A 23,475-nucleotide genomic window follows, 5' to 3' on the forward strand; every position below is an offset into this window, starting at 1 on the left:
TCATTTTCGTATAATTTTTTATTAAAAATTGGAACAACAACAAACAAAACGTATAGTTGAATATATTAAAATAGAATGGAGTTAATAAATTAAAAAAAATAAAACATTAATATTCCGACGGAAGAAAAATTATTTTTAATTTTGCAAATATCCGTGATAATCATAATGTCCATAACGTAACAATTGCAAGGTATTGTACAAAAAAACAAAATAAATATTTAGTAAAGCACATTATTGCAGTAATTTTTGTAATAATTCTTTATAAAAAAATATTTAGTGAAAAATTATAAGTTAAAATATTTAAATTTCTTCTTAATTTAAAAAAAAAATTCAGACATAATAATCAAGTTCTTAATTTGGTCCATTTTATGGCGTTTTACCGCCTAATAATATATCTTTTACATAGTCTAGAAGTTGAGTTTACTGGCTTTCAACCAGGCGGCCAAATTGGATATTCGGTGTAGAAATTTTTATCTAATTTCGATAATACAAATATTATTTAGTTAGTAACACAGCAATTATGAATCTGTTGGTACAAATTAATTATGATTAATTTTTTCGGCGTTTATTTTTATCTGGCCAGTATAATAACCGCCGCTAATTTTCAACAAGCATTGGTGGTTCAGTGGTAGAATCCTCGCCTGCCACGCGGGGGGCCCGGGTTCGATTCCCGGCCAATGCAACTTTTTTTTCTTTTATGAGATCAAGTTTTCAATTTATTTAAATGCGGCCGCTGAATGGTTGGCCTTATTAATATTTTTTACATTAGGTATTTTGGCAAATTAAAAGAAACGATAATATTTCGTAAGGAAACTAAACTAAAAAATTATTTATTAAAAAACAAGACTGGCGCCTTGCTAGTTTTTGCTCCATTCTTAATTAATCACGTTTTTATTAGGCATAGTCATTTTGGCAAGAGAAATTAATTAACAAAACACTTTATTATTTACCAAGTAAACGATAGGCAAAATAACAATATAATTGTGTTTTTTCCGCAATATTGTTTTAAGATTTTATGTTTGTAAATTTATGAAGTAAATGTTAAAATTTATGTAAATAATAAAAAAAGAATATAAATATCATTAATTAATTTATTTAAATTAAATAATTTAAATACCATTAAGTTATGTGTCTTTTGTTATAGCAAAATATTTACAGTGATTAACGAGTTTGTAATAAACTTTAAAATAATTTTAATTAGAATTAAACTTATTTTTACAATATTTACTACAAATAATATTAGTTAATTTTGGTAATTTAAACACTTATATGTAAATTAATTTGCATATTTAAGTCTTGTCGTAAATATTGGTAATTTATTTAATTAAAAAAAGCGCAAGGGGTTTTTATGGCGATATAAATAAAATTACACAACGTTGTCTAAAAATTTTAAACACAATCAAGAATTAACACATATCTGTGTTTAGAAACAACAACGTCAAAAAAGGCATTTGAACCGTTGACTGTTGGTTTAAAAGTTCAACGCTCTACCAACTGAGCTAACCGGGCACGTTTGCTGTTACTGTGTGTTTTGTAGCTTGATTATAGTAAACATTTGTAAAAAAATTTTGTCACCAAATAAAAATAAATTAATTTAACATTTTAATTTTTTCAAAATCACTTAAAAATATTTAAACGATACATTTGTCATATATTTTCTGAAGTAAATGACGATGGTACTATGTCTGATAAATTGTTTTTATTTATAAATTTAAAAAGCGTAAGTTTACGTTTAAACAATTAATAATAATAATAAAAAATAAAATGTTAATAAAATTACTTAATTTATTTAAGTTGGATAATTAAAATTTTAATACTTAAATTAATTTGCATTAGGTTGTTATGTGTTTGATTAATGATTTACAAATTATATGAGTAACGAGTTTAAACATATTTTTAGACACCCTTTTTTTAATTTTATTTGAACTTTAAATTGCTTAACGTAATTAATATTGTTTAATTTATTTAATTTCTATAATTTAAATACCTATGCATCAGTTAGTTTGTATTATTAAGTCTGTAGCGTGAACATTGGCAACTTTTACGTAAGAAACTAACTCGGACAATTTCTATGACGACATAGACTGATAAAAAGTAGCATTAAAAATTTAAATTCTTGTTTGAAAGATAGTACTTATTTGTGCATTAAGGCAACAATAATCGATAATTGATTTAATACTTGGCGTTTAAATTAAAAGTCCAACGTTCTGCCGACACAGTCACCCAACAACGCTTTTTATTGTGATGTGCTCAGATTTTTAAATGTAGTTACTTTTTAAGTCTTTGGTACTAATAGAAAATAAATTTACATTCTATTTTATTTGCATTTTAACAAATTAAAAAAAAATAAACACAAATGTTAGTTAATTTTTTTTGTAGATTTTTTAATTTTGTTGACTATGGGTCATTTTCGTATAATTTTTTATTAAAAATTGGAACAACAACAAACAAAACGTATAGTTAAATATATTAAAATAGAATGGAGTTAATAAATTAAAAAAAATAAAACATTAATATTCCGACGGAAGAAAAATTATTTTTAATTTTGCAAATATCCGTGATAATCATAATGTCCATAACGTAACAATTGCAAGGTATTGTACAAAAAAACAAAATAAATATTTAGTAAAGCACATTATTGCAGTAATTTTTGTAATAATTCTTTATAAAAAAATATTTAGTGAAAAATTATAAGTTAAAATATTTAAATTTCTTCTTAATTTAAAAAAAAAATTCAGACATAATAATCAAGTTCTTAATTTGGTCCATTTTATGGCGTTTTACCGCCTAATAATATATCTTTTACATAGTCTAGAAGTTGAGTTTACTGGCTTTCAACCAGGCGGCCAAATTGGATATTCGGTGTAGAAATTTTTATCTAATTTCGATAATACAAATATTATTTAGTTAGTAACACAGCAATTATGAATCTGTTGGTACAAATTAATTATGATTAATTTTTTCGGCGTTTATTTTTATCTGGCCAGTATAATAACCGCCGCTAATTTTCAACAAGCATTGGTGGTTCAGTGGTAGAATCCTCGCCTGCCACGCGGGGGGCCCGGGTTCGATTCCCGGCCAATGCAACTTTTTTTTCTTTTATGAGATCAAGTTTTCAATTTATTTAAATGCGGCCGCTGAATGGTTGGCCTTATTAATATTTTTTACATTACGTATTTTGGCAAATTAAAAGAAACGATAATATTTCGTAAGGAAACTAAACTAAAAAATAATTTATTAAAAAACAAGACTGGCGCCTTGCTAGTTTTTGCTCCATTCTTAATTAATCACGTTTTTATTAGGCATAGTCAGTTTGGCAAGAGAAATTAATTAACGAAGACACTTTATTATTTACCAAGTAAACGATAGGAAAAATAACAATATAATTGTGTTTTTTCCGCAATATTGTTTTAAGATTTTATATTTGTAAATTTATGAAGTAAATGTTAAAATTTATGTAAATAATAAAAAAAGAATATAAATATCATTAATTAATTTATTTAAATTAAATAATTTAAATACCATTAAGTTATGTGTCTTTTGTTATAGCAAAATATTTACAGTGATTAACGAGTTTGTAATAAACTTTAAAATAATTTTAATTAGAATTAAACTTATTTTTACAATATTTACTACAAATAATATTAGTTAATTTTGGTAATTTAAACACTTATATGTAAATTAATTTGCATATTTAAGTCTTGTCGTAAATATTGGTAAATTATTTAATTAAAAAAAGCGCAAGGGGTTTTTATGGCGATATAAATAAAATTACACAACGTTGTCTAAAAATTTTAAACACAATCAAGAATTAACACATATCTGTGTTTAGAAACAACAACGTCAAGAAAGGCATTTGAACCGTTGACTGTTGGTTTAAAAGTTCAACGCTCTACCAACTGAGCTAACCGGGCACGTTTGCTGTTACTGTGTGTTTTGTAGCTTGATTATAGTAAACATTTGTAAAAAAATTTTGTCACCAAATAAAAATAAATTAATTTAACATTTTAATTTTTTCAAAATCACTTAAAAATATTTAAACGATACATTTGTCATATATTTTCTGAAGTAAATGACGATGGTACTATGTCTGATAAATTGTTTTTATTTATAAATTTAAAAAGCGTAAGTTTACGTTTAAACAATTAATAATAATAATAAAAAATAAAATGTTAATAAAATTACTTAATTTATTTAAGTTGGATAATTAAAATTTTAATACTTAAATTAATTTGCATTAGGTTGTTATGTGTTTGATTAATGATTTACAAATTATATGAGTAACGAGTTTAAACATATTTTTAGACACCCTTTTTTTAATTTTATTTGAACTTTAAATTGCTTAACGTAATTAATATTGTTTAATTTATTTAATTTCTATAATTTAAATACCTATGCATCAGTTAGTTTGTATTATTAAGTCTGTAGCGTGAACATTGGCAACTTTTACGTAAGAAACTAACTCGGACAATTTCTATGACGACATAGACTGATAAAAAGTAGCATTAAAAATTTAAATTCTTGTTTGAAAGATAGTACTTATTTGTGCATTAAGGCAACAATAATCGATAATTGATTTAATACTTGGCGTTTAAATTAAAAGTCCAACGTTCTGCCGACACAGTCACCCAACAACGCTTTTTATTGTGATGTGCTCAGATTTTTAAATGTAGTTACTTTTTAAGTCTTTGGTACTAATAGAAAATAAATTTACATTCTATTTTATTTGCATTTTAACAAATTAAAAAAAAATAAACACAAATGTTAGTTAATTTTTTTTGTAGATTTTTTAATTTTGTTGACTATGGGTCATTTTCGTATAATTTTTTATTAAAAATTGGAACAACAACAAACAAAACGTATAGTTGAATATATTAAAATAGAATGGAGTTAATAAATTAAAAAAAATAAAACATTAATATTCCGACGGAAGAAAAATTATTTTTAATTTTGCAAATATCCGTGATAATCATAATGTCCATAACGTAACAATTGCAAGGTATTGTACAAAAAAACAAAATAAATATTTAGTAAAGCACATTATTGCAGTAATTTTTGTAATAATTCTTTATAAAAAAATATTTAGTGAAAAATTATAAGTTAAAATATTTAAATTTCTTCTTAATTTAAAAAAAAAATTCAGACATAATAATCAAGTTCTTAATTTGGTCCATTTTATGGCGTTTTACCGCCTAATAATATATCTTTTACATAGTCTAGAAGTTGAGTTTACTGGCTTTCAACCAGGCGGCCAAATTGGATATTCGGTGTAGAAATTTTTATCTAATTTCGATAATACAAATATTATTTAGTTAGTAACACAGCAATTATGAATCTGTTGGTACAAATTAATTATGATTAATTTTTTCGGCGTTTATTTTTATCTGGCCAGTATAATAACCGCCGCTAATTTTCAACAAGCATTGGTGGTTCAGTGGTAGAATCCTCGCCTGCCACGCGGGGGGCCCGGGTTCGATTCCCGGCCAATGCAACTTTTTTTTCTTTTATGAGATCAAGTTTTCAATTTATTTAAATGCGGCCGCTGAATGGTTGGCCTTATTAATATTTTTTACATTACGTATTTTGGCAAATTAAAAGAAACGATAATATTTCGTAAGGAAACTAAACTAAAAAATAATTTATTAAAAAACAAGACTGGCGCCTTGCTAGTTTTTGCTCCATTCTTAATTAATCACGTTTTTATTAGGCATAGTCAGTTTGGCAAGAGAAATTAATTAACGAAGACACTTTATTATTTACCAAGTAAACGATAGGAAAAATAACAATATAATTGTGTTTTTTCCGCAATATTGTTTTAAGATTTTATATTTGTAAATTTATGAAGTAAATGTTAAAATTTATGTAAATAATAAAAAAAGAATATAAATATCATTAATTAATTTATTTAAATTAAATAATTTAAATACCATTAAGTTATGTGTCTTTTGTTATAGCAAAATATTTACAGTGATTAACGAGTTTGTAATAAACTTTAAAATAATTTTAATTAGAATTAAACTTATTTTTACAATATTTACTACAAATAATATTAGTTAATTTTGGTAATTTAAACACTTATATGTAAATTAATTTGCATATTTAAGTCTTGTCGTAAATATTGGTAAATTATTTAATTAAAAAAAGCGCAAGGGGTTTTTATGGCGATATAAATAAAATTACACAACGTTGTCTAAAAATTTTAAACACAATCAAGAATTAACACATATCTGTGTTTAGAAACAACAAAGTCAAGAAAGGCATTTGAACCGTTGACTGTTGGTTTAAAAGTTCAACGCTCTACCAACTGAGCTAACCGGGCACGTTTGCTGTTACTGTGTGTTTTGTAGCTTGATTATAGTAAACATTTGTAAAAAAATTTTGTCACCAAATAAAAATAAATTAATTTAACATTTTAATTTTTTCAAAATCACTTAAAAATATTTAAACGATACATTTGTCATATATTTTCTGAAGTAAATGACGATGGTACTATGTCTGATAAATTGTTTTTATTTATAAATTTAAAAAGCGTAAGTTTACGTTTAAACAATTAATAATAATAATAAAAAATAAAATGTTAATAAAATTACTTAATTTATTTAAGTTGGATAATTAAAATTTTAATACTTAAATTAATTTGCATTAGGTTGTTATGTGTTTGATTAATGATTTACAAATTATATGAGTAACGAGTTTAAACATATTTTTAGACACCCTTTTTTTAATTTTATTTGAACTTTAAATTGCTTAACGTAATTAATATTGTTTAATTTATTTAATTTCTATAATTTAAATACCTATGCATCAGTTAGTTTGTATTATTAAGTCTGTAGCGTGAACATTGGCAACTTTTACGTAAGAAACTAACTCGGACAATTTCTATGACGACATAGACTGATAAAAAGTAGCATTAAAAATTTAAATTCTTGTTTGAAAGATAGTACTTATTTGTGCATTAAGGCAACAATAATCGATAATTGATTTAATACTTGGCGTTTAAATTAAAAGTCCAACGTTCTGCCGACACAGTCACCCAACAACGCTTTTTATTGTGATGTGCTCAGATTTTTAAATGTAGTTACTTTTTAAGTCTTTGGTACTAATAGAAAATAAATTTACATTCTATTTTATTTGCATTTTAACAAATTAAAAAAAAATAAACACAAATGTTAGTTAATTTTTTTTGTAGATTTTTTAATTTTGTTGACTATGGGTCATTTTCGTATAATTTTTTATTAAAAATTGGAACAACAACAAACAAAACGTATAGTTAAATATATTAAAATAGAATGGAGTTAATAAATTAAAAAAAATAAAACATTAATATTCCGACGGAAGAAAAATTATTTTTAATTTTGCAAATATCCGTGATAATCATAATGTCCATAACGTAACAATTGCAAGGTATTGTACAAAAAAACAAAATAAATATTTAGTAAAGCACATTATTGCAGTAATTTTTGTAATAATTCTTTATAAAAAAATATTTAGTGAAAAATTATAAGTTAAAATATTTAAATTTCTTCTTAATTTAAAAAAAAAATTCAGACATAATAATCAAGTTCTTAATTTGGTCCATTTTATGGCGTTTTACCGCCTAATAATATATCTTTTACATAGTCTAGAAGTTGAGTTTACTGGCTTTCAACCAGGCGGCCAAATTGGATATTCGGTGTAGAAATTTTTATCTAATTTCGATAATACAAATATTATTTAGTTAGTAACACAGCAATTATGAATCTGTTGGTACAAATTAATTATGATTAATTTTTTCGGCGTTTATTTTTATCTGGCCAGTATAATAACCGCCGCTAATTTTCAACAAGCATTGGTGGTTCAGTGGTAGAATCCTCGCCTGCCACGCGGGGGGCCCGGGTTCGATTCCCGGCCAATGCAACTTTTTTTTCTTTTATGAGATCAAGTTTTCAATTTATTTAAATGCGGCCGCTGAATGGTTGGCCTTATTAATATTTTTTACATTACGTATTTTGGCAAATTAAAAGAAACGATAATATTTCGTAAGGAAACTAAACTAAAAAATAATTTATTAAAAAACAAGACTGGCGCCTTGCTAGTTTTTGCTCCATTCTTAATTAATCACGTTTTTATTAGGCATAGTCAGTTTGGCAAGAGAAATTAATTAACGAAGACACTTTATTATTTACCAAGTAAACGATAGGAAAAATAACAATATAATTGTGTTTTTTCCGCAATATTGTTTTAAGATTTTATATTTGTAAATTTATGAAGTAAATGTTAAAATTTATGTAAATAATAAAAAAAGAATATAAATATCATTAATTAATTTATTTAAATTAAATAATTTAAATACCATTAAGTTATGTGTCTTTTGTTATAGCAAAATATTTACAGTGATTAACGAGTTTGTAATAAACTTTAAAATAATTTTAATTAGAATTAAACTTATTTTTACAATATTTACTACAAATAATATTAGTTAATTTTGGTAATTTAAACACTTATATGTAAATTAATTTGCATATTTAAGTCTTGTCGTAAATATTGGTAAATTATTTAATTAAAAAAAGCGCAAGGGGTTTTTATGGCGATATAAATAAAATTACACAACGTTGTCTAAAAATTTTAAACACAATCAAGAATTAACACATATCTGTGTTTAGAAACAACAACGTCAAGAAAGGCATTTGAACCGTTGACTGTTGGTTTAAAAGTTCAACGCTCTACCAACTGAGCTAACCGGGCACGTTTGCTGTTACTGTGTGTTTTGTAGCTTGATTATAGTAAACATTTGTAAAAAAATTTTGTCACCAAATAAAAATAAATTAATTTAACATTTTAATTTTTTCAAAATCACTTAAAAATATTTAAACGATACATTTGTCATATATTTTCTGAAGTAAATGACGATGGTACTATGTCTGATAAATTGTTTTTATTTATAAATTTAAAAAGCGTAAGTTTACGTTTAAACAATTAATAATAATAATAAAAAATAAAATGTTAATAAAATTACTTAATTTATTTAAGTTGGATAATTAAAATTTTAATACTTAAATTAATTTGCATTAGGTTGTTATGTGTTTGATTAATGATTTACAAATTATATGAGTAACGAGTTTAAACATATTTTTAGACACCCTTTTTTTAATTTTATTTGAACTTTAAATTGCTTAACGTAATTAATATTGTTTAATTTATTTAATTTCTATAATTTAAATACCTATGCATCAGTTAGTTTGTATTATTAAGTCTGTAGCGTGAACATTGGCAACTTTTACGTAAGAAACTAACTCGGACAATTTCTATGACGACATAGACTGATAAAAAGTAGCATTAAAAATTTAAATTCTTGTTTGAAAGATAGTACTTATTTGTGCATTAAGGCAACAATAATCGATAATTGATTTAATACTTGGCGTTTAAATTAAAAGTCCAACGTTCTGCCGACACAGTCACCCAACAACGCTTTTTATTGTGATGTGCTCAGATTTTTAAATGTAGTTACTTTTTAAGTCTTTGGTACTAATAGAAAATAAATTTACATTCTATTTTATTTGCATTTTAACAAATTAAAAAAAAATAAACACAAATGTTAGTTAATTTTTTTTGTAGATTTTTTAATTTTGTTGACTATGGGTCATTTTCGTATAATTTTTTATTAAAAATTGGAACAACAACAAACAAAACGTATAGTTGAATATATTAAAATAGAATGGAGTTAATAAATTAAAAAAAATAAAACATTAATATTCCGACGGAAGAAAAATTATTTTTAATTTTGCAAATATCCGTGATAATCATAATGTCCATAACGTAACAATTGCAAGGTATTGTACAAAAAAACAAAATAAATATTTAGTAAAGCACATTATTGCAGTAATTTTTGTAATAATTCTTTATAAAAAAATATTTAGTGAAAAATTATAAGTTAAAATATTTAAATTTCTTCTTAATTTAAAAAAAAAATTCAGACATAATAATCAAGTTCTTAATTTGGTCCATTTTATGGCGTTTTACCGCCTAATAATATATCTTTTACATAGTCTAGAAGTTGAGTTTACTGGCTTTCAACCAGGCGGCCAAATTGGATATTCGGTGTAGAAATTTTTATCTAATTTCGATAATACAAATATTATTTAGTTAGTAACACAGCAATTATGAATCTGTTGGTACAAATTAATTATGATTAATTTTTTCGGCGTTTATTTTTATCTGGCCAGTATAATAACCGCCGCTAATTTTCAACAAGCATTGGTGGTTCAGTGGTAGAATCCTCGCCTGCCACGCGGGGGGCCCGGGTTCGATTCCCGGCCAATGCAACTTTTTTTTCTTTTATGAGATCAAGTTTTCAATTTATTTAAATGCGGCCGCTGAATGGTTGGCCTTATTAATATTTTTTACATTACGTATTTTGGCAAATTAAAAGAAACGATAATATTTCGTAAGGAAACTAAACTAAAAAATAATTTATTAAAAAACAAGACTGGCGCCTTGCTAGTTTTTGCTCCATTCTTAATTAATCACGTTTTTATTAGGCATAGTCAGTTTGGCAAGAGAAATTAATTAACGAAGACACTTTATTATTTACCAAGTAAACGATAGGAAAAATAACAATATAATTGTGTTTTTTCCGCAATATTGTTTTAAGATTTTATATTTGTAAATTTATGAAGTAAATGTTAAAATTTATGTAAATAATAAAAAAAGAATATAAATATCATTAATTAATTTATTTAAATTAAATAATTTAAATACCATTAAGTTATGTGTCTTTTGTTATAGCAAAATATTTACAGTGATTAACGAGTTTGTAATAAACTTTAAAATAATTTTAATTAGAATTAAACTTATTTTTACAATATTTACTACAAATAATATTAGTTAATTTTGGTAATTTAAACACTTATATGTAAATTAATTTGCATATTTAAGTCTTGTCGTAAATATTGGTAAATTATTTAATTAAAAAAAGCGCAAGGGGTTTTTATGGCGATATAAATAAAATTACACAACGTTGTCTAAAAATTTTAAACACAATCAAGAATTAACACATATCTGTGTTTAGAAACAACAAAGTCAAGAAAGGCATTTGAACCGTTGACTGTTGGTTTAAAAGTTCAACGCTCTACCAACTGAGCTAACCGGGCACGTTTGCTGTTACTGTGTGTTTTGTAGCTTGATTATAGTAAACATTTGTAAAAAAATTTTGTCACCAAATAAAAATAAATTAATTTAACATTTTAATTTTTTCAAAATCACTTAAAAATATTTAAACGATACATTTGTCATATATTTTCTGAAGTAAATGACGATGGTACTATGTCTGATAAATTGTTTTTATTTATAAATTTAAAAAGCGTAAGTTTACGTTTAAACAATTAATAATAATAATAAAAAATAAAATGTTAATAAAATTACTTAATTTATTTAAGTTGGATAATTAAAATTTTAATACTTAAATTAATTTGCATTAGGTTGTTATGTGTTTGATTAATGATTTACAAATTATATGAGTAACGAGTTTAAACATATTTTTAGACACCCTTTTTTTAATTTTATTTGAACTTTAAATTGCTTAACGTAATTAATATTGTTTAATTTATTTAATTTCTATAATTTAAATACCTATGCATCAGTTAGTTTGTATTATTAAGTCTGTAGCGTGAACATTGGCAACTTTTACGTAAGAAACTAACTCGGACAATTTCTATGACGACATAGACTGATAAAAAGTAGCATTAAAAATTTAAATTCTTGTTTGAAAGATAGTACTTATTTGTGCATTAAGGCAACAATAATCGATAATTGATTTAATACTTGGCGTTTAAATTAAAAGTCCAACGTTCTGCCGACACAGTCACCCAACAACGCTTTTTATTGTGATGTGCTCAGATTTTTAAATGTAGTTACTTTTTAAGTCTTTGGTACTAATAGAAAATAAATTTACATTCTATTTTATTTGCATTTTAACAAATTAAAAAAAAATAAACACAAATGTTAGTTAATTTTTTTTGTAGATTTTTTAATTTTGTTGACTATGGGTCATTTTCGTATAATTTTTTATTAAAAATTGGAACAACAACAAACAAAACGTATAGTTAAATATATTAAAATAGAATGGAGTTAATAAATTAAAAAAAATAAAACATTAATATTCCGACGGAAGAAAAATTATTTTTAATTTTGCAAATATCCGTGATAATCATAATGTCCATAACGTAACAATTGCAAGGTATTGTACAAAAAAACAAAATAAATATTTAGTAAAGCACATTATTGCAGTAATTTTTGTAATAATTCTTTATAAAAAAATATTTAGTGAAAAATTATAAGTTAAAATATTTAAATTTCTTCTTAATTTAAAAAAAAAATTCAGACATAATAATCAAGTTCTTAATTTGGTCCATTTTATGGCGTTTTACCGCCTAATAATATATCTTTTACATAGTCTAGAAGTTGAGTTTACTGGCTTTCAACCAGGCGGCCAAATTGGATATTCGGTGTAGAAATTTTTATCTAATTTCGATAATACAAATATTATTTAGTTAGTAACACAGCAATTATGAATCTGTTGGTACAAATTAATTATGATTAATTTTTTCGGCGTTTATTTTTATCTGCCCAGTATAATAACCGCCGCTAATTTTCAACAAGCATTGGTGGTTCAGTGGTAGAATCCTCGCCTGCCACGCGGGGGGCCCGGATTCGATTCCCGGTCAATGCAACTTTTTTATCTTTTATGAGATCAAGTTTTCAATTTATTTAAATGCGGCCGCTGAATGGTTGGCCTTATTAATATTTTTTACATTACGTATTTTGGCAAATTAAAAGAAACGATAATATTTCGTAAGGAAACTAAACTAAAAAATAATTTATTAAAAAACAAGACTGGCGCCTTGCTAGTTTTTGCTCCATTCTTAATTAATCACGTTTTTATTAGGCATAGTCAGTTTGGCAAGAGAAATTAATTAACGAAGACACTTTATTATTTACCAAGTAAACGATAGGCAAAATAACAATATAATTGTGTTTTTTCCGCAATATTGTTTTAAGATTTTATATTTGTAAATTTATGAAGTAAATGTTAAAATTTATGTAAATAATAAAAAAAGAATATAAATATCATTAATTAATTTATTTAAATTAAATAATTTAAATACCATTAAGTTATGTGTCTTTTGTTATAGCAAAATATTTACAGTGATTAACGAGTTTGTAATAAACTTTAAAATAATTTTAATTAGAATTAAACTTATTTTTACAATATTTACTACAAATAATATTAGTTAATTTTGGTAATTTAAACACTTATATGTAAATTAATTTGCATATTTAAGTCTTGTCGTAAATATTGGTAAATTATTTAATTAAAAAAAGCGCAAGGGGTTTTTATGGCGATATAAATAAAATTACACAACGTTGTCTAAAAATTTTAAACACAATCAAGAATTAACACATATCTGTGTTTAGAAACAACAACGTCAAAAAAGGCATTTGAACCGTTGACTGTTGGTTTAAAAGTTCAAAGCTCTACCAACTGAGCTAACCGGGCACGTTTGCTGTTACTGTGTGCTTTGTAGCTTGATTATAGTAACCGATTGTAAAAAAAATTTGTCACCAAATAAAAATAAATTAATTTAACATTTTAATTTTTTCAAAATCACTTAAAAATATTTAAACGATACATTTGTCATATATTTTCTGAAGTAAATGACGATGGTACTATGTCTGATAAATTGTTTTTATTTATAAATTTAAAAAGCGAAAGTTTACGTTTAAACAATTAATAATAATAATAAAAAATAAAATGTTAATAAAATTTCTTAATTTATTTAAGTTGGATAATTAAAATTTTAATACTTAAATTAATTTGCATTAGGTTGTTATGTGTTTGATTAATGATTTACAAATTATATGAGTAACGAGTTTAAACATATTTTTAGACACCCTTTTTTTAATTTTATTTGAACTTTAAATTGCTTAACGTAATTAATATTGTTTAATTTATTTAATTTCTATAATTTAAATACCTATGCATCAGTTAGTTTGTATTATTAAGTCTGTAGCGTGAACATTGGCAACTTTTACGTAAGAAACTAACTCGGACAATTTCTATGACGACATAGACTGATAAAAAGTAGCATTAAAAATTTAAATTCTTGTTTGAAAGATAGTACTTATTTGTGCATTAAGGCAACAATAATCGATAATTGATTTAATACTTGGCGTTTAAATTAAAAGTCCAACGTTCTGCCGACACAGTCGCTTAACAACGCTTTTTATTGTGATGTGCTCAGATTTTTAAATGTAGTTACTTTTTAAGTCTTTGGTACTAATAGAAAATAAATTTACATTCTATTTTATTTGCATTTTAACAAATTAAAAAAAAATAAACACAAATGTTAGTTAATTTTTTTTGTAGATTTTTTAATTTTGTTGACTATGGGTCATTTTCGTATAATTTTTTATTAAAAATTGGAACAACAACAAACAAAACGTATAGTTGAATATATTAAAATAGAATGGAGTTAATAAATTAAAAAAAATAAAACATTAATATTCCGACGGAAGAAAAATTATTTTTAATTTTGCAAATATCCGTGATAATCATAATGTCCATAACGTAACAATTGCAAGGTATTGTACAAAAAAACAAAATAAATATTTAGTAAAGCACATTATTGCAGTAATTTTTGTAATAATTCTTTATAAAAAAATATTTAGTGAAAAATTATAAGTTAAAATATTTAAATTTCTTCTTAATTTAAAAAAAAAATTCAGACATAATAATCAAGTTCTTAATTTGGTCCATTTTATGGCGTTTTACCGCCTAATAATATATCTTTTACATAGTCTAGAAGTTGAGTTTACTGGCTTTCAACCAGGCGGCCAAATTGGATATTCGGTGTAGAAATTTTTATCTAATTTCGATAATACAAATATTATTTAGTTAGTAACACAGCAATTATGAATCTGTTGGTACAAATTAATTATGATTAATTTTTTCGGCGTTTATTTTTATCTGGCCAGTATAATAACCGCCGCTAATTTTCAACAAGCATTGGTGGTTCAGTGGTAGAATCCTCGCCTGCCACGCGGGGGGCCCGGGTTCGATTCCCGGCCAATGCAACTTTTTTTTCTTTTATGAGATCAAGTTTTCAATTTATTTAAATGCGGCCGCTGAATGGTTGGCCTTATTAATATTTTTTACATTAGGTATTTTGGCAAATTAAAAGAAACGATAATATTTCGTAAGGAAACTAAACTAAAAAATTATTTATTAAAAAACAAGACTGGCGCCTTGCTAGTTTTTGCTCCATTCTTAATTAATCACGTTTTTATTAGGCATAGTCATTTTGGCAAGAGAAATTAATTAACAAAACACTTTATTATTTACCAAGTAAACGATAGGCAAAATAACAATATAATTGTGTTTTTTCCGCAATATTGTTTTAAGATTTTATGTTTGTAAATTTATGAAGTAAATGTTAAAATTTATGTAAATAATAAAAAAAGAATATAAATATCATTAATTAATTTATTTAAATTAAATAATTTAAATACCATTAAGTTATGTGTCTTTTGTTATAGCAAAATATTTACAGTGATTAACGAGTTTGTAATAAACTTTAAAATAATTTTAATTAGAATTAAACTTATTTTTACAATATTTACTACAAATAATATTAGTTAATTTTGGTAATTTAAACACTTATATGTAAATTAATTTGCATATTTAAGTCTTGTCGTAAATATTGGTAATTTATTTAATTAAAAAAAGCGCAAGGGGTTTTTATGGCGATATAAATAAAATTACACAACGTTGTCTAAAAATTTTAAACACAATCAAGAATTAACACATATCTGTGTTTAGAAACAACAACGTCAAAAAAGGCATTTGAACCGTTGACTGTTGGTTTAAAAGTTCAACGCTCTACCAACTGAGCTAACCGGGCACGTTTGCTGTTACTGTGTGTTTTGTAGCTTGATTATAGTAAACATTTGTAAAAAAATTTTGTCACCAAATAAAAATAAATTAATTTAACATTTTAATTTTTTCAAAATCACTTAAAAATATTTAAACGATACATTTGTCATATATTTTCTGAAGTAAATGACGATGGTACTATGTCTGATAAATTGTTTTTATTTATAAATTTAAAAAGCGTAAGTTTACGTTTAAACAATTAATAATAATAATAAAAAATAAAATGTTAATAAAATTACTTAATTTATTTAAGTTGGATAATTAAAATTTTAATACTTAAATTAATTTGCATTAGGTTGTTATGTGTTTGATTAATGATTTACAAATTATATGAGTAACGAGTTTAAACATATTTTTAGACACCCTTTTTTTAATTTTATTTGAACTTTAAATTGCTTAACGTAATTAATATTGTTTAATTTATTTAATTTCTATAATTTAAATACCTATGCATCAGTTAGTTTGTATTATTAAGTCTGTAGCGTGAACATTGGCAACTTTTACGTAAGAAACTAACTCGGACAATTTCTATGACGACATAGACTGATAAAAAGTAGCATTAAAAATTTAAATTCTTGTTTGAAAGATAGTACTTATTTGTGCATTAAGGCAACAATAATCGATAATTGATTTAATACTTGGCGTTTAAATTAAAAGTCCAACGTTCTGCCGACACAGTCACCCAACAACGCTTTTTATTGTGATGTGCTCAGATTTTTAAATGTAGTTACTTTTTAAGTCTTTGGTACTAATAGAAAATAAATTTACATTCTATTTTATTTGCATTTTAACAAATTAAAAAAAAATAAACACAAATGTTAGTTAATTTTTTTTGTAGATTTTTTAATTTTGTTGACTATGGGTCATTTTCGTATAATTTTTTATTAAAAATTGGAACAACAACAAACAAAACGTATAGTTAAATATATTAAAATAGAATGGAGTTAATAAATTAAAAAAAATAAAACATTAATATTCCGACGGAAGAAAAATTATTTTTAATTTTGCAAATATCCGTGATAATCATAATGTCCATAACGTAACAATTGCAAGGTATTGTACAAAAAAACAAAATAAATATTTAGTAAAGCACATTATTGCAGTAATTTTTGTAATAATTCTTTATAAAAAAATATTTAGTGAAAAATTATAAGTTAAAATATTTAAATTTCTTCTTAATTTAAAAAAAAAATTCAGACATAATAATCAAGTTCTTAATTTGGTCCATTTTATGGCGTTTTACCGCCTAATAATATATCTTTTACATAGTCTAGAAGTTGAGTTTATTGGCTTTCAACCAGGCGGCCAAATTGGATATTCGGTGTAAAAATTTTTATCTAATTTCGATAATACAAATATTATTTAGTTAGTAACACAGCAATTATGAATCTGTTGGTACAAATTAATTATGATTAATTTTTTCGGCGTTTATTTTTATCTGGCCAGTATAATAACCGCCGCTAATTTTCAACAAGCATTGGTGGTTCAGTGGTAGAATCCTCGCCTGCCACGCGGGGGGCCCGGGTTCGATTCCCGGCCAATGCAACTTTTTTATCTTTTATGAGATCAAGTTTTCAATTTATTTAAATGCGGCCGCTGAATGGTTGGCCTTATTAATATTTTTTACATTACGTATTTTGGCAAATTAAAAGAAACGATAATATTTCGTAAGGAAACTAAACTAAAAAATAATTTATTAAAAAACAAGACTGGCGCCTTGCTAGTTTTTGCTCCATTCTTAATTAATCACGTTTTTATTAGGCATAGTCAGTTTGGCAAGAGAAATTAATTAACGAAGACACTTTATTATTTACCAAGTAAACGATAGGAAAAATAACAATATAATTGTGTTTTTTCCGCAATATTGTTTTAAGATTTTATATTTGTAAATTTATGAAGTAAATGTTAAAATTTATGTAAATAATAAAAAAAGAATATAAATATCATTAATTAATTTATTTAAATTAAATAATTTAAATACCATTAAGTTATGTGTCTTTTGTTATAGCAAAATATTTACAGTGATTAACGAGTTTGTAATAAACTTTAAAATAATTTTAATTAGAATTAAACTTATTTTTACAATATTTACTACAAATAATATTAGTTAATTTTGGTAATTTAAACACTTATATGTAAATTAATTTGCATATTTAAGTCTTGTCGTAAATATTGGTAAATTATTTAATTAAAAAAAGCGCAAGGGGTTTTTATGGCGATATAAATAAAATTACACAACGTTGTCTAAAAATTTTAAACACAATCAAGAATTAACACATATCTGTGTTTAGAAACAACAACGTCAAGAAAGGCATTTGAACCGTTGACTGTTGGTTTAAAAGTTCAACGCTCTACCAACTGAGCTAACCGGGCACGTTTGCTGTTACTGTGTGTTTTGTAGCTTGATTATAGTAAACATTTGTAAAAAAATTTTGTCACCAAATAAAAATAAATTAATTTAACATTTTAATTTTTTCAAAATCACTTAAAAATATTTAAACGATACATTTGTCATATATTTTCTGAAGTAAATGACGATGGTACTATGTCTGATAAATTGTTTTTATTTATAAATTTAAAAAGCGTAAGTTTACGTTTAAACAATTAATAATAATAATAAAAAATAAAATGTTAATAAAATTACTTAATTTATTTAAGTTGGATAATTAAAATTTTAATACTTAAATTAATTTGCATTAGGTTGTTATGTGTTTGATTAATGATTTACAAATTATATGAGTAACGAGTTTAAACATATTTTTAGACACCCTTTTTTTAATTTTATTTGAACTTTAAATTGCTTAACGTAATTAATATTGTTTAATTTATTTAATTTCTATAATTTAAATACCTATGCATCAGTTAGTTTGTATTATTAAGTCTGTAGCGTGAACATTGGCAACTTTTACGTAAGAAACTAACTCGGACAATTTCTATGACGACATAGACTGATAAAAAGTAGCATTAAAAATTTAAATTCTTGTTTGAAAGATAGTACTTATTTGTGCATTAAGGCAACAATAATCGATAATTGATTTAATACTTGGCGTTTAAATTAAAAGTCCAACGTTCTGCCGACACAGTCACCCAACAACGCTTTTTATTGTGATGTGCTCAGATTTTTAAATGTAGTTACTTTTTAAGTCTTTGGTACTAATAGAAAATAAATTTACATTCTATTTTATTTGCATTTTAACAAATTAAAAAAAAATAAACACAAATGTTAGTTAATTTTTTTTGTAGATTTTTTAATTTTGTTGACTATGGGTCATTTTCGTATAATTTTTTATTAAAAATTGGAACAACAACAAACAAAACGTATAGTTAAATATATTAAAATAGAATGGAGTTAATAAATTAAAAAAAATAAAACATTAATATTCCGACGGAAGAAAAATTATTTTTAATTTTGCAAATATCCGTGATAATCATAATGTCCATAACGTAACAATTGCAAGGTATTGTACAAAAAAACAAAATAAATATTTAGTAAAGCACATTATTGCAGTAATTTTTGTAATAATTCTTTATAAAAAAATATTTAGTGAAAAATTATAAGTTAAAATATTTAAATTTCTTCTTAATTTAAAAAAAAAATTCAGACATAATAATTAAGTTCTTAATTTGGTCCATTTTATGGCGTTTTACCGCCTAATAATATATCTTTTACATAGTCTAGAAGTTGAGTTTACTGGCTTTCAACCAGGCGGCCAAATTGGATATTCGGTGTAGAAATTTTTATCTAATTTCGATAATACAAATATTATTTAGTTAGTAACACAGCAATTATGAATCTGTTGGTACAAATTAATTATGATTAATTTTTTCGGCGTTTATTTTTATCTGGCCAGTATAATAACCGCCGCTAATTTTCAACAAGCATTGGTGGTTCAGTGGTAGAATCCTCGCCTGCCACGCGGGGGGCCCGGGTTCGATTCCCGGCCAATGCAACTTTTTTATCTTTTATGAGATCAAGTTTTCAATTTATTTAAATGCGGCCGCTGAATGGTTGGCCTTATTAATATTTTTTACATTACGTATTTTGGCAAATTAAAAGAAACGATAATATTTCGTAAGGAAACTAAACTAAAAAATAATTTATTAAAAAACAAGACTGGCGCCTTGCTAGTTTTTGCTCCATTCTTAATTAATCACGTTTTTATTAGGCATAGTCAGTTTGGCAAGAGAAATTAATTAACGAAGACACTTTATTATTTACCAAGTAAACGATAGGAAAAATAACAATATAATTGTGTTTTTTCCGCAATATTGTTTTAAGATTTTATATTTGTAAATTTATGAAGTAAATGTTAAAATTTATGTAAATAATAAAAAAAAAATATAAATATCATTAATTAATCTATTTAAATTAAATAATTTAAATACCATTAAGTTATGTGTCTTTTGTTATAGCAAAATATTTACAGTGATTAACGAGTTTGTAATAAACTTTAAAATAATTTTAATTAGAATTAAACTTATTTTTACAATATTTACTACAAATAATATTAGTTAATTTTGGTAATTTAAACACTTATATGTAAATTAATTTGCATATTTAAGTCTTGTCGTAAATATTGGTAATTTATTTAATTAAAAAAAGCGCAAGGGGTTTTTATGGCGATATAAATAAAATTACACAACGTTGTCTAAAAATTTTAAACACAATCAAGAATTAACACATATCTGTGTTTAGAAACAACAACGTCAAAAATGGCATTTGAACCGTTGACTGTTGGTTTAAAAGTTCAAAGCTCTACCAACTGAGCTAACCGGGCACGTTTGCTGTTACTGTGTGTTTTGTAGCTTGATTATAGTAAACATTTGTAAAAAAATTTTGTCACCAAATAAAAATAAATTAATTTAACATTTTAATTTTTTCAAAATCACTTAAAAATATTTAAACGATACATTTGTCATATATTTTCTGAAGTAAATGACGATGGTACTATGTCTGATAAATTGTTTTTATTTATAAATTTAAAAAGCGTAAGTTTACGTTTAAACAATTAATAATAATAATAAAAAATAAAATGTTAATAAAATTACTTAATTTATTTAAGTTGGATAATTAAAATTTTAATACTTAAATTAATTTGCATTAGGTTGTTATGTGTTTGATTAATGATTTACAAATTATATGAGTAACGAGTTTAAACATATTTTTAGACACCCTTTTTTTAATTTTATTTGAACTTTAAATTGCTTAACGTAATTAATATTGTTTAATTTATTTAATTTCTATAATTTAAATACCTATGCATCAGTTAGTTTGTATTATTAAGTCTGTAGCGTGAACATTGGCAACTTTTACGTAAGAAACTAACTCGGACAATTTCTATGACGACATAGACTGATAAAAAGTAGCATTAAAAATTTAAATTCTTGTTTGAAAGATAGTACTTATTTGTGCATTAAGGCAACAATAATCGATAATTGATTTAATACTTGGCGTTTAAATTAAAAGTCCAACGTTCTGCCGACACAGTCACCCAACAACGCTTTTTATTGTGATGTGCTCAGATTTTTAAATGTAGTTACTTTTTAAGTCTTTGGTACTAATAGAAAATAAATTTACATTCTATTTTATTTGCATTTTAACAAATTAAAAAAAAATAAACACAAATGTTAGTTAATTTTTTTTGTAGATTTTTTAATTTTGTTGACTATGGGTCATTTTCGTATAATTTTTTATTAAAAATTGGAACAACAACAAACAAAACGTATAGTTGAATATATTAAAATAGAATGGAGTTAATAAATTAAAAAAAATAAAACATTAATATTCCGACGGAAGAAAAATTATTTTTAATTTTGCAAATATCCGTGATAATCATAATGTCCATAACGTAACAATTGCAAGGTATTGTACAAAAAAACAAAATAAATATTTAGTAAAGCACATTATTGCAGTAATTTTTGTAATAATTCTTTATAAAAAAATATTTAGTGAAAAATTATAAGTTAAAATATTTAAATTTCTTCTTAATTTAAAAAAAAAATTCAGACATAATAATCAAGTTCTTAATTTGGTCCATTTTATGGCGTTTTACCGCCTAATAATATATCTTTTACATAGTCTAGAAGTTGAGTTTACTGGCTTTCAACCAGGCGGCCAAATTGGATATTCGGTGTAGAAATTTTTATCTAATTTCGATAATACAAATATTATTTAGTTAGTAACACAGCAATTATGAATCTGTTGGTACAAATTAATTATGATTAATTTTTTCGGCGTTTATTTTTATCTGGCCAGTATAATAACCGCCGCTAATTTTCAACAAGCATTGGTGGTTCAGTGGTAGAATCCTCGCCTGCCACGCGGGGGGCCCGGGTTCGATTCCCGGCCAATGCAACTTTCTTTTATGAGATCAAGTTTTCAATTTATTTAAATGCGGCCGCTGAATGGTTGGCCTTATTAATATTTTTTACATTACGTATTTTGGCAAATTAAAAGAAACGATAATATTTCGTAAGGAAACTAAACTAAAAAATAATTTATTAAAAAACAAGACTGGCGCCTTGCTAGTTTTTGCTCCATTCTTAATTAATCACGTTTTTATTAGGCATAGTCAGTTTGGCAAGAGAAATTAATTAACGAAGACACTTTATTATTTACCAAGTAAACGATAGGAAAAATAACAATATAATTGTGTTTTTTCCGCAATATTGTTTTAAGATTTTATATTTGTAAATTTATGAAGTAAATGTTAAAATTTATGTAAATAATAAAAAAAGAATATAAATATCATTAATTAATTTATTTAAATTAAATAATTTAAATACCATTAAGTTATGTGTCTTTTGTTATAGCAAAATATTTACAGTGATTAACGAGTTTGTAATAAACTTTAAAATAATTTTAATTAGAATTAAACTTATTTTTACAATATTTACTACAAATAATATTAGTTAATTTTGGTAATTTAAACACTTATATGTAAATTAATTTGCATATTTAAGTCTTGTCGTAAATATTGGTAAATTATTTAATTAAAAAAAGCGCAAGGGGTTTTTATGGCGATATAAATAAAATTACACAACGTTGTCTAAAAATTTTAAACACAATCAAGAATTAACACATATCTGTGTTTAGAAACAACAACGTCAAGAAAGGCATTTGAACCGTTGACTGTTGGTTTAAAAGTTCAACGCTCTACCAACTGAGCTAACCGGGCACGTTTGCTGTTACTGTGTGTTTTGTAGCTTGATTATAGTAAACATTTGTAAAAAAATTTTGTCACCAAATAAAAATAAATTAATTTAACATTTTAATATTTTCAAAATCACTTAAAATTATTTAAACGATACATTTGTCATATATTTTCTGAAGTAAATGACGATGGTACTATGTCTGATAAATTGTTTTTATTTATAAATTTAAAAAGCGTAAGTTTACGTTTAAACAATTAATAATAATAATAAAAAATAAAATGTTAATAAAATTACTTAATTTATTTAAGTTGGATAATTAAAATTTTAATACTTAAATTAATTTGCATTAG

General features: G+C 24.3%; 10 non-coding genes across 10 annotated transcripts; all 10 read left to right on the forward strand.

Moving 5' to 3' along the window:
- Positions 1 to 611: 611 nt before the first annotated feature.
- Positions 612 to 682, forward strand: Trnag-gcc (transfer RNA glycine (anticodon GCC)). The gene has a single exon. It is a non-coding gene; the product is annotated as a tRNA-Gly (tRNA).
- A 2,333-nt stretch (positions 683 to 3,015) lies between these two features.
- Positions 3,016 to 3,086, forward strand: Trnag-gcc (transfer RNA glycine (anticodon GCC)). Its single transcript has one exon. It is a non-coding gene; the product is annotated as a tRNA-Gly (tRNA).
- Positions 3,087 to 5,420: 2,334 nt separating this feature from the next.
- On the forward strand, positions 5,421 to 5,491 carry Trnag-gcc (transfer RNA glycine (anticodon GCC)). The gene has a single exon. It is a non-coding gene; the product is annotated as a tRNA-Gly (tRNA).
- A 2,334-nt stretch (positions 5,492 to 7,825) lies between these two features.
- On the forward strand, positions 7,826 to 7,896 carry Trnag-gcc (transfer RNA glycine (anticodon GCC)). The gene has a single exon. It is a non-coding gene; the product is annotated as a tRNA-Gly (tRNA).
- A 2,334-nt stretch (positions 7,897 to 10,230) lies between these two features.
- Trnag-gcc (transfer RNA glycine (anticodon GCC)) lies at positions 10,231 to 10,301 on the forward strand. The gene has a single exon. It is a non-coding gene; the product is annotated as a tRNA-Gly (tRNA).
- A 2,334-nt stretch (positions 10,302 to 12,635) lies between these two features.
- Trnag-gcc (transfer RNA glycine (anticodon GCC)) lies at positions 12,636 to 12,706 on the forward strand. Its single transcript has one exon. It is a non-coding gene; the product is annotated as a tRNA-Gly (tRNA).
- A 2,334-nt stretch (positions 12,707 to 15,040) lies between these two features.
- On the forward strand, positions 15,041 to 15,111 carry Trnag-gcc (transfer RNA glycine (anticodon GCC)). Its single transcript has one exon. It is a non-coding gene; the product is annotated as a tRNA-Gly (tRNA).
- Positions 15,112 to 17,444: 2,333 nt separating this feature from the next.
- Trnag-gcc (transfer RNA glycine (anticodon GCC)) lies at positions 17,445 to 17,515 on the forward strand. Its single transcript has one exon. It is a non-coding gene; the product is annotated as a tRNA-Gly (tRNA).
- Positions 17,516 to 19,849: 2,334 nt separating this feature from the next.
- On the forward strand, positions 19,850 to 19,920 carry Trnag-gcc (transfer RNA glycine (anticodon GCC)). The gene has a single exon. It is a non-coding gene; the product is annotated as a tRNA-Gly (tRNA).
- A 2,334-nt stretch (positions 19,921 to 22,254) lies between these two features.
- Positions 22,255 to 22,325, forward strand: Trnag-gcc (transfer RNA glycine (anticodon GCC)). Its single transcript has one exon. It is a non-coding gene; the product is annotated as a tRNA-Gly (tRNA).
- Positions 22,326 to 23,475: the final 1,150 nt, after the last annotated feature.

This window comes from Corella eumyota, chromosome 7 (genome assembly GCF_963082875.1).
Source record: "Corella eumyota chromosome 7, kaCorEumy4.1, whole genome shotgun sequence".
Classification (NCBI taxonomy): Eukaryota; Metazoa; Chordata; class Ascidiacea; order Phlebobranchia; family Corellidae; genus Corella; species Corella eumyota.